Here is an 11,500-nt window from a genome sequence, read left to right on the forward strand (position 1 = left end):
CAAATCACCTATAGGTACTGGGGAGTCATAGACTGTTTCTAGGGAGGGAAGACAGCTGAGTGGTTAAGAGGCCAAACTCTGGAGTCAAACTATGTGGATTCCAATGCTTGATCAGCAGGTTAGTGGCAGTGTGAGGTTTGGCAAGTTGCACAGTATTGCTGTGCCTCAGTATACCCATCTGTGAAATGAGAACAATAGCAGGGATTCCATGTAAAACTGTCGTGGAGATTAAAGAAACCATCGCACAGGGAAGCACTTAGAACAGTGCCTGGCACACAGTAACCACTCAGTTGGTGTTAGGCTTCATCATTAATAGCAGAAGAGATAACAATACGGGGTGCTCCCTCTTCCTCTGGCCATGGAGCTAAGTGCTTTACATCATGCTCTCAGTTCATCCCCACGGCCCCATGAGCTAGGTCTGCTTTTTATCCCCACTTCACAGAGGAGGAAGCTGACGCCTAGTGAAGGAGAGCACGTAACCTGGACCTGGAGTTTAAGAAGGTCAGCCTGGCTTCAGTGTGCAGAAGGTGAATTAGAGGGGCCATGGGAAGGCAAAGTGGGACCAGGAAGGAGGTGGGGCCAGGGGCTCAAGTGAGAGGCTGTGGGGCCAGGGTAACATGAGCAGGAGCAGGAAGACAACCTAGGGATGAGGGAGACCTGGGCCTCTGCTCCCCAGGCAGGGATCGCGATCCCACAAGACCTGTGCGGACCTCCATCTTGAGGTAGTTGGGTGCCAGAAGCCTCATGGCTTCCTACAAAGCCCGGTGGGTCTCAGACCTCATCAAAGGGCAGAACACAAGGACTGAGCAGCCCCAGGTTTTAGCCCTTTGGCCAGGACATCCCAGCCATGAAAGGGCAGGCGTGGGAAGAGCCATTGGAGCCTGGGCCACTGACGGAGTCAAGCCTTAGTCAAGTCTCTTCATCTGGGGCCCTCAGCTGACCCAACTGTGAAGTAGGGAGGTGGTTCCTGGGTGTTTCCGATAGCGTTGGGCAAAGGAGCACACAAAGGGGGAACGAGCAGGGTGAGAGGCCGAGGAAAGTGCCAGGTGAGAGTGTAAGGGATGGGAGGCACACTCCACGGCCCTGCCCTTCCTTAGCACAATCAAACTGCTGTCTGGCCGTCAGGCACTCACAGAACCTGTGTGCACCCCGCCACTGAGGGGGGAGGGAGAACAGGGGAGAACTGTGCCCCTGACACGCGAGGGCCTGCCCCTTCTTCTGGCTACTAAGAATCCTGGTGGGAAAGGAGGGGGCAGCCGCCAGAGGGGCACACAGCCTAGGGGAGAGCAGGTGGAAAGCAACTCCTTTCTGCCCTTCAGTGGCGACCGCAGCCCCTTCTCCTTGCGCCCACTGCACTCCAAGCAGAGACTGCTTTCGGCCCAGGCTCCTCGGTGAAGACTGAACAAACACAAGCAGCTATGCCCTTGTCTGGGAGTGTGGGAGTCAGGTCAGAGGATCCTGGCATCTGGGAAACCTCTCTCTCAGAGTCCCCCACAGGACGGCAAATGGAAGGGGCTTTCATCCACATGTTAGAAGACCTGGGGCCAAGTCCCATATTTACCACCCCTCCCCGCATGAATGAAGGCGAGTCTTTTCTCCTGTCTGGCCTGTGGAATTCGCAAGGTCTCAGCTCATTGTTTCCTGACAATCCAACTCGAATCCAATGGAAGCCGGGGATCTGGTGTCCCGGGAACTGACTCTGTGTCATGTCAGTGGGTCCCACCTTAATCCAAGCATCCAGAGACCGCAACCAACCTCAGCAGATCAGAAGAGGAGCCTTGGAAGCAGAAAGCTCTGAGTTTGAAGTCGCAGCTCTGTCACGTATAGCCTGTGTGATGTGGGCAAGTCCAGAGGCTTCTCAGAGGCACTGTGCCCCTAGCAATAAGCAGGGATAATGTGACCGCCTTGTAGGAGATGGTAATGAGGGTTTGATGACATGAGACATTCAGAGCACCCACGATCACTCAGAAACTGCCCTCCCCGCTCAGCCTGCCACACCCCAGCATAAGATGCTCCCTGGCCAAAGAGCCAGCCTAGCAAAGCAGGGGTCGATAATGACCAGGGGGCCTGCCCAAGGCTGGGAAGGTGACTTCTGCCTCCACAGAGGGCAGAGGGCAAAGCGGGGAACTTGGATGGGGTTGGAGAGGGGCAGGAAAGGACTGGGGAAGGGGAGGTAGAAGAAAAGGGGAGCCTCTGAATGGGAAGGAAGGGAAAGGGGGGCAGGATAAAGGAAGTTTATTATTCTTCCTGCAGACCAATCATGGGGCTCCTGGAGTGTCGAATTCCAACTCCTGCAGCCAGATGTGACCTGTTCCTGTTATCATGGAATATTAATCAGAGGGGCCCTTGGGTAATTGGGGAGTTTTGATTAGAGAAATAGCCCTTACAATAATAAGCAGGCAGGAGCCTAGGGAAACCCACCCCCACTCCTGGTTGCCCACCTCTTAAGCTCCATACTTCTGAGGCTCAGAAAGCTGGGCTGAGGGGTTGGGGAGCGTGGAGAGGGGGATGGGACCAAAGCTGGCATGGGGACCAGGGTCAAATCTGGGTGGGGGGTGGTACAGGGATAGATGGCTACGAATGGGACTAGAGACTGGGAGTTCCAAGGGCCTGGTGCTGGCCTGGCTTCACTCACCTCCCCATCAATCATCACATTAGCTGTTCCAGGGCCTTCCCCCTTGCTGGCGCCCCCCCGCCCCAGCCAGCCCTCTGCCTGCACCACTGCCTCAGGCTCTGGCCCTGCTGGGACCCCAGCTCTGTTGCAGGCTGCACATGGCCCCTGGGCTCTGTATATTTAGACGGTTAATGAATCTTCCTGTTTGGCTGGGCCAGGCTAGAGCCTGAGATAGAGAGAATGAGGGCAGGAATGGGGAGGAGAGTCAACACAACGGCTCCCAGACCCAAAGCATCGAAAGAGCCCGGACAGTTCAGCTCAAGGAATCCAGAAGTTTGCTCCCAACCCCCACCCTCACCCCCAAATCCCCAGGGCACCACAATCTATGGACAGAAGACTCAAGTTCTAGGCCTAACACTTGACTCGCCCCCTCCTTGGGCCTCAGCTGCCTCTTCTCCACGTTGAGGGCATTGGACGAAATTTCTTCTTTCATCAAACTCCCTCAGCGCCTACTATGTGCCAAGCTCCACACAGGCCCTGTAGATTCAGAGAGTAAAAAAATATATAGTATAGTCTTCACCCTCGAAGACATCGTGGTGTAACTGACAGGGGGTCATGCAACTCTCTCGCACTGAGATAGTAATCGTCATAATAAAGTGAATTGAGTGATGATGGCCTGCCAGGCCCTGTGTTGAGAGCTTGACATGGCATCTCTTTAACAACCCAACACTGTTAGTGGTATCAGCAGTCCCATTTTACAGATGAGAAAACAGAATTACTGAGGGGTAAGGAACTCAGTAATTGTGATCCAATGTGTTAGAACCCAGGGACACTCACAGAGCTCAGAAGAAGAACCTGGAAGTTTTCTTAATGGAGAAGACAGCTATAATATATGCTACCTCAAACCATTTGCATCATTACCAGAGGCGGGTGTGTGTGTGTGTAGATGATGAAAACTTACCAGAGAAGGTGGCTTTTGAAGTTTCTCCAATTTTTTGATTTTAGAAAAACCCTAAAACTATGTACAATTGCAACGAAAATCTTTTACACAGGCCCTTAATCCACAGTGGAATTGCTAGGTCAGAGGGCCTGCACCTTTTGGGGGCTTTTGATATGTATAGTATTATCTGAGTGACCTCCAGAAAGGCTGCACTGGCTTACACTTCACCAGCTGAGTAAGTGTAGAAAGAAGCCATCTATGGGCACCTGGGTGGCTCAGTTGGTTAAGCGACTGCCTTCGGCTCAGATCATGATCCTGGCGTCCCGGGATCGAGTCCCGCATCGGGCTCCCTGCTCAGCAGGAAGTCTGCTTCTCCCTCTGACCCTCCCCCCATTATGTGCTCTTTCTCTCTCTCAAATAAATAAATAAAATCTTAAAAAAAAAAAAAGAAACCATCGAGTGTAGCGTCTTTCTTTTCAAGGGTACCCGGAAGCTCCAGTGACCCTGCTGAGGAAGAGAACAAGAAAGTCTCTGGATCTCAGGTTTTGGTCAGTGCGCTTCTCCTGAACAGGGCAGCACATGCTTCTTGATTTCCCAGAAGCACTGCAGACCACTACCGGAGCACTCCTGCTTTGGAGCTGGACCTCTGGCTGCTGGAGCCTGGTGAAGGGTGGCAGTAGATTCTAGGCGGGGGTGGGGGGTGCACGGAGAGACACTCGCTTATTTATTCATTCATCAGCCCTTTGCTGACTGCCAGGTTCACTGGCCCAAAGGAACCCACGTTCTTTTTTTTTTTAAGATTTTATTTATTTATTTGAGAGAGAGAGCACAAGTTGGGGAGTGGGAGAAGCAGGCTCCCCGCCGAGCAGGGAGCCCGATGCAGGACTCGATCCCAGGACCCTGAAATCATGACCTGACCCGAAGGCAGCTGCCCAACCAACTGAGCCACCCAGGCGCCCCAGGAACCCACACTCTGATGAGAAGTGGTGGCTCCTTATATCGAAGTTCAGTGGGTGCTTTTTACCAAGCAGTTTTGCTTACATCATTCCTTTCCCAACAGATGATGAAGAAACCCAGGCCCCAAGAGATAAATTATTCAAGTATTAGTGGCAGAGTCAGGCCTCAAATGCAGGCCTCCCAACGCTGAGTCTCAGCTTGGGGGGGGGGCTGCACAACAGACTGGATGTTCCTTCATCTGGGCCTGAAGTAGCCGGCAGCCTACCACCACTGGACTCCCACCGGAACTGTAGTGACCCAGGCTGAGGCTGAGGCCAGAGATTCTCTGGCTGCTGAGCCCCTGATTCCAGTGGCCACACAGAGACCAGCCTGGAGCAGACTTGGCGGCCTACAGCGGGGTGAGAAGCACCGAAGGCCGCTCCGGGACTCCGAGGCTAGTAAACGGCACGCACCGAGCGGTTACCAGGGCACTGTTCCCGGGGCTTGTTAGGCAGGCCTTCATGTAATCCTCGCTGCAATCTCATGAGGATGCCGCTACTGTCAGCCCCATCTTCTGGAGCAAAAACCAAAGGCACAGAGGGGTTTCAGGAACTTGCTAGAGAATTCAGAGCCAGAAAGCGGTAGAGCTGGGGTGCCCACCCTGGCAGCCTGACTCCAGAGTCTGGGCTCTTAACTACCACCGGCAACCAGCCTCTGAGGCCACGTGGCTGAACATCAACAGCGCAGGCTGCAGGGCCCAGCTTCTCCCTCTCCTCTGGCCAGCACTACCCTCTCACCTCAGCACTGTGGCAAAGTACCTAAGCATTTGGACTCTGGAGTCAGGCCTCTTGAGTTCAAATCCTTTTGCTCTGCCACTTCCTAGCTACGTGCTCACGGACAAGGTACTTTCCCTTTCTGAGCCTCCGCTTCTGTACCTGGGGCACAGCGTTAATCATAGCCCTACCTCAGATAAGGCCCCCTCTGGAACCTCACTGAGCCATGAGGTGTCAAAGGAGTAACGCCTGTCAAATGTTGAGCACAGTGCCTGGCCCATAGGAAGGATTCAATCAATGTTCCCTGTTATTGTAGGGTAATATAATAACATGTCGACGCTCCAGATTGGCTGGACAGTAATGTAAGTAGGTAGAGGGGCAGGGACAGGGCCCTGGGATGACTGTCCCAGCCCATCCAAGCCCCTTCACTTCGACAAACATTTCAAAAGGGTATTGATACTGCCTCTGTACTAAACTCTATTCTGGGCCTCAATCTAGGTGAGATACAGAGATGAACTAGACAGGGTTTCCGGCCTCCAGAAGCTCGGAGTCTAGTGGGGGAAACGGACACAGGCCACGTAGCGTGAGCAGAAGCACTGTGAGAGCTGAGAAGAGAACCCTATCCTGGCCTGGATTTGCGGATGAGAACGTTCATGAAGGAGTAATAGGAGTTTGCCAGGCCAAGGGCAGGTGGGTGGGCATTTCTGGCCAATGGAAGGGCATCCAGAAAGGCTCAGAGGCTTAAGGGTGCCTGTCCCGGTCAGGGACCAGAGAGTAGGTTTGTGTTGTTAAGGTGAGTATGGCGTGGAAGGATGAAAGGTTCAAAGCTTAAAATACGGGCAGGGATCAGATCGGCCAGGGCCCTGATACCCATGCTGAGGAGTTGATGGATGATTGACACATTTGAAAGGTAAACAGAGATTGGCCATATCAGGATTGAGTTTGGGCAAGAACATTTTGGCTGCTGTTTTGCAAGAGAGGCGGACGGGATGGAAGCACGGAGACCAGGTGGGAGGCTATTGCCATCGTCCCGGCAGGAGATGAAAGGCAGCTTGAACCAGAGCAGTGGTGTTAGGGGTGGTCAGCAATGGGCAGAGTCAAGAGCTGTTTCGGAGGCAGAGACTACAGGATTAATCCTGAAGTTTCTAGCTTAGGCCCATCTGTGGCAAGACCCTGGCTGAGGTGGGAGCAGACACCTGTGCTCTGTAAACTGGTCTCTTTTTCCCCTTTGGTGTTTATTTTTGTTTCCTTGTAAAGTTCATTGCAGAAAATTCTGCTCTTGTTTCAGCTGAACTGAAAGAAAGGGAGATTTTTCCATCCCGCAGCTGGGACCTGGGTTCCCGCACCTCCTAGGGCCCGGGTTTTACTGGTGGCAACTCCAGCGGAGTGATTATACACAAAGCTAGAAAGATCTGGTGAGGCTAGGGCCCAGGAGAAGGTTTGGTGTGGTTTGGCAGGCCTGCTGAGGCGGATGGGGGGGTAGCCGGGGGGGGGTAGGGGGGAGGGTAGTGAGAGCCGTTTGGCCTGGATCAGGGGATGGGGGTGGGTGCGGTGCTGTGTAGAGCGAGAAATTCGAAAATCCTGCCTATTGGCTTTTTCAAAGGAGAATGGCTCCCTTCCCTGGGCAATGTCCGTAGGTCATAGATACCTCTGGCCTTTTCTTCTCTGGATTAGACCCTCCCAGGCCCCACTGGGAGGTGCCTCAGTTGAGCATCTGTGCTAGAGGAAGGGATCCCAGAGTACACAGTAAACAACCCATGGCGGTGGCGGGGGGGGGGGGCGGTATTGGGAAGCTGTGTGGTGGTTTGAAGAGGCGATGGGCTGGAAGTCAGAAGACCTGGGTGAAGGCCAGTCATGCTGAACTTTCTGTGTGACTCCGGGCAGTTCCTTCTTCCCCTCCCTGGGCCTCAGTTTTCCCATCCATCCAACAAGGGGGCTGGACTAGAAGGTCTCTAAACGCCCTAACAACTTGAAAGATTCCATTCTCTTCTCTGAATCTGCCCAGGGGGAGGCCTTGGGGGCTGGGGCACCGGCAAGGTCTGAGAATTCCATAGCAATTTGCATGTGAAAGCATGTTACTGCCATGGCTATTAGTGTGGGCAGGGGGGCTGAAGACAGGGCAAGGACAGCTAACTGTCAGGCTGGCCTGAGAGGCCCAGGCTGGCTGCCTGGGTGGGGGAGGGAGGGAGGGAGGGAGATCCCGGAGGTGTGCACAGGAGGCTGGACCACCTCACTTGTCTCCCTTTAAGGCCCCGCCCAACGGAGATGCCCAGTTCTGGGTCTGCGCCATGAACCAGCGGGTCTGGCCTCCACAGTCGCCCCCAATCTATTGTACCTAGTGACTTCAGAGCTGTGTGAGGTGCCACAGGAGAGGGGGGCACCCAGGGAACGGGGCAAACTATCAGTGCATTTTCCAGGTCGGCTGTGACCAGGCCTAAACCTCCCAGGGCCATGTTTCCCTCAGGGTTATATATAATGTGTCGTTTTGGCAATTGCCTTGTGTAAACTTACATAGTTTGTCAATATAAATACTGTGTATATATGGATTTGTTTGGTTCACTCACAGGCACAGACTTCTGAGGATTCTGAGAGATCAAAGCAACAATGCGTAAGAAAGAGCAGGCGACTGTGGCCTGTGAGGCAAAGGAGCTGGTTCTGAGGCCTGGCTCAGCCGGTCCTCCCTGTGTGTCCTTGGGTGATAAGTCCCTTCTTGTGCCTGGGCCTCAGTTTCCCCCTGAGGGGCTTGGTCTGGAAAGGAGCTCTTGGGAAAGTCCTAGCTCTACCATTTCCTGGCCTCTGGCCTCTCAGATTCTACCGAACAGGCCTGAGGGCAGCCAGGGAAATCTGGCTCATCCCCTGAGAGCGAGGGCTCTGCCCAGTAGAATCCAGCCGGCATGAAATCCCCATGATGCAGGGTGGATTCCAGGATCTCCTTGGCTTCTCCTGGTCATCTGGAAGCTAAGGAGCCACCTGGAGCCTCTCCCTATGGCCCTGGCCAGAGAAAAGGGGCAGCTCCTCTCTCAGAAGCCAGTTCTTCAAGTGCTGCCTCTAGGGAGGCTGGGAGAGACGAACCCATGGAGCCACGGGGATAGCAAGGGCTATGGACACACATCTCTTCTACTCTGGCTTTGGAAGAGTTTATTATGGGTATATTGTGCCCAGCCCCCAGCCCAGGAACCTGGGACTAGGGCTAAGGGAGGCAGCCTGGAGACTGGAGCCTCAGGGTAACTTCTGATGGGGATGTTCAGGAGCTTTACAAAAGGCCAGCTTTGATCAGTGATGATGGGAACAGCCAGGGGCTTGGGGTCCCCAAGAAGCCCAGCCGAACTGCCCATTCCCTGCCTCACGAGAAAAGCAACAGGTACCATTTATTGGTGCTTACTACATGCCCGGCATTCAACAACTCATGGGAAAAAAAAATGGATGCGTGAATGCATGAAAGGCTAACTTTAGAACCCAAGTTTCTAATCTGTGTACCTTCTATTCTGCCTCTCACATTCCCACGACCCATCACCATGCAAACCCTTAAGAGCTAACCAGGCACTCAAGGGCCTTTCTAGAATGTGACGTCCCTGGTAGCAGGGACCTTGTCTATTCTGTGCATCACTGTACCCCAATGCCCAGACCACTAGCTGGTATATGGGAGGTGCTTAGTAAATAGTTTCTGAATAGATGAAGAAATCTTGTTCTACTCCTCATTACCCAGACAGGGAAACTGAGGCCCAAAGCAACAGGGGCCTGCCTGCCTCTGGTCAAAAAGAGTCAGGCTGGAGCTGGGCTGGGCCCTCAGTCTCGAGCCTCTCGGGCCGGGGCTCTTTCCCCGTTTATCAAAGGGCCCTCCGGCAAACTCCTCCCACCCTCCCATATCCCTTCACACATTCCTTATTCCCCCCACCCCCCAGCTTTTCCTCTTTTCTCTTTGCCAGCTGGGTAATTAACCATTGGAAACAGAACCTATAATTACTGTCTCCCCCATGCCCTTAAATTGCTTTCAGTTTGGGATCCGTGACCCCTGTCCTGGGTGGAGGTTGGTCTCGCCCTCAGCAGCCAACCTAACAAGCACCAGCTGGGGCTCCAGGCCCCCCACCCCAGGTCTAATGGCCAGCTGTACAGGAGACCAGCAGCAGATGGGCAAGGAGGGTCCCCAGGCCGGCTGGGGCTGACTCAGCTGGGGTGTCAGTGGGCCTGTGACGTGCCTGGGCAGGACAGGAGGTGAGGCAGGCAAGGCTGGATTTCTGAGAGCGACTGGTGCCAGGTGGCCAAAGGGCCACTGGCTCAGCAGGGGCAAAGCTAGGATGGTCCCAGTGGGGCCCGTGTCTCTCCTTGGGTTCTTTGGCCCACCCTCAGGACCCTGCCTAGAGTGCGCCAGGCCATCCCCATCCTCGGGGAGGCCTCCTGTGAGCGTAAAATGGACCAGAGCAATAAATCACAAGAGCCCCGGTTTTCCAGCTCCGCGAGGCCCGCCCCTTCAAGGGAAACTGACGCCTGGTTAGCACCTGCCCAGCTTGCCTCATTGGTGATCTGGGCTCAGCCTGCAGAGGAAGCCAGGCAGCCCCACCCTCACCTGGAAAGCATCCTCTATCCCTGACTCACCACGAGCTTGGGCCCAGCTGGGACAGGAAGGAGAGCTGAGGGTGGGGCTGGTCTGGGCCCTACCACAGGAGGCTCACACCTCCTGCCTCCGCCTAGCTCAGCTTGGTCTCTCTCTGACCCACACAGCTGGGAAGGCAGGGTGGGGGAGGGCTCCTGTCCTTCAAGGTCCCTAAGGAAGCACGCTTGCTCGGTCTCACCCGAGACAGGGCAAGGGGCAAGGGGGTGGGGAGAAGGAGAATCACCTTCAAGGAACTTCCACTTGCTCACAGCGTAGAAAAAGGCCTGGGCTCCAATCCCAGTGCTCTGGATCCCTTGATATGTGTTCCTGGGGCAAGTCACTGCCCCTGATAGAGTCTCAGCTTCCTCATCTCAAATATGAGGCAAATAATTGCCCACCGTCCACCCTCAAAGGAAGGTTTATGAGACTCGGTGACAACGATGTGCATAAGGGTAAGTGAAACAAGTGGCAGGCACTGTCCAGGTGAAGGACACTCTGCCACAAGGAGCTACTGAGCACTACTGTGTGGCCAGCCCAGCTCGGGCACTGAGCCCAAGCCCGCACCAGCCGTGGCACCCAGGCCAGGGCAAGTGGGAACGGCCAGTCACAGATCTGGGCTGTTGGAGAGACGGCCCCACACTTTCCCCTGCTCTCTCCCGCAGATTTTACTTCACACCCCCATAGCTACTACCCCCAAGGGGCCCCCAGGAACTCGACCCCCCCCCCCCCACCGGTAGGGTGAGGGCAGCTGATGTCATGGGCTGGGCAGGGGACCACCCAAGCACACTGAGTTGCAGAAGTGCATGAAGGGCTCACCCAACCCGGGTCAGGCTCCACCTCGGTTAGAGATGTCAACCCGGCCTGAACCAGCCCTGGTTAAAGACCCCCCGACCCAGGCTGGGGGCCCCACGCTGGGCAGGCAGTCAAGTAGCAGAGGCCCCATCTGATCCAGGCACTTCCTTTGGTTAATGAGAAACCAAATAAACAGCCTCTGCCCCAGCTGGCTCCAGGAGCACCCCAGCCGGGCCCAGCCCTGCTCCAGCCCTGCTCCAGCCCTGCTCCAGCCCAGCCTCCCTTCCCTTCACCCTACAGGGCCCATGGCTCTCCTCCCCCTTCCTTCTCCCAGCACTTCCCACTTCCCTCACAGCCCTGCCTGCGCCTTGGCTGGTGGTTCTCTGAAGCTTCCTGCTCTGGATCACTAGCTAGCCCTCCCCTTCCTTCCTCCTTCTTCTTTCCTCTAGTGCCTTCTTACCCATTTCTAGCTACTGGGATCTCATTCGCCTCCTCTCCTGACATCTGCCTTGGCCATCTCTACAGGGAGCTCCCCACCCCCAGACGGGAGCAGGAAGGCCCCGGGCCCTTGCCAGTCTGCCTCTCTCCTGTGGGATTGAGGCCAGACCCTCTTCAGGGCCCCCGCCACCCTCCTGGACCATCGGCCTGCGGGAGGGAGACTGGGTGCTCACGGCTGCTCACGGCCGCCTAGCTCCAGGGCTTCGCCTGCCAGCCAGAAGCCCCTAAGTATATGCCCTGGTGAGGACTCTGGTGTGGCCCACCTCTGAGGACGAGAGAGGCTAAGAAGTGAACTAGGCGGCCTGAAGCAACCCCAGCACCTAGTGGGCCACAGCTGAGGCCCAGCTCTTGGAAAG

The sequence above is a fragment of the Eumetopias jubatus genome, unplaced genomic scaffold, assembly GCF_037043125.1.
Source record: "Eumetopias jubatus isolate StellerSeaLion01/CBP00866 unplaced genomic scaffold, mEumJub1_p1.0 scaffold_11, whole genome shotgun sequence".
Classification (NCBI taxonomy): Eukaryota; Metazoa; Chordata; class Mammalia; order Carnivora; family Otariidae; genus Eumetopias; species Eumetopias jubatus.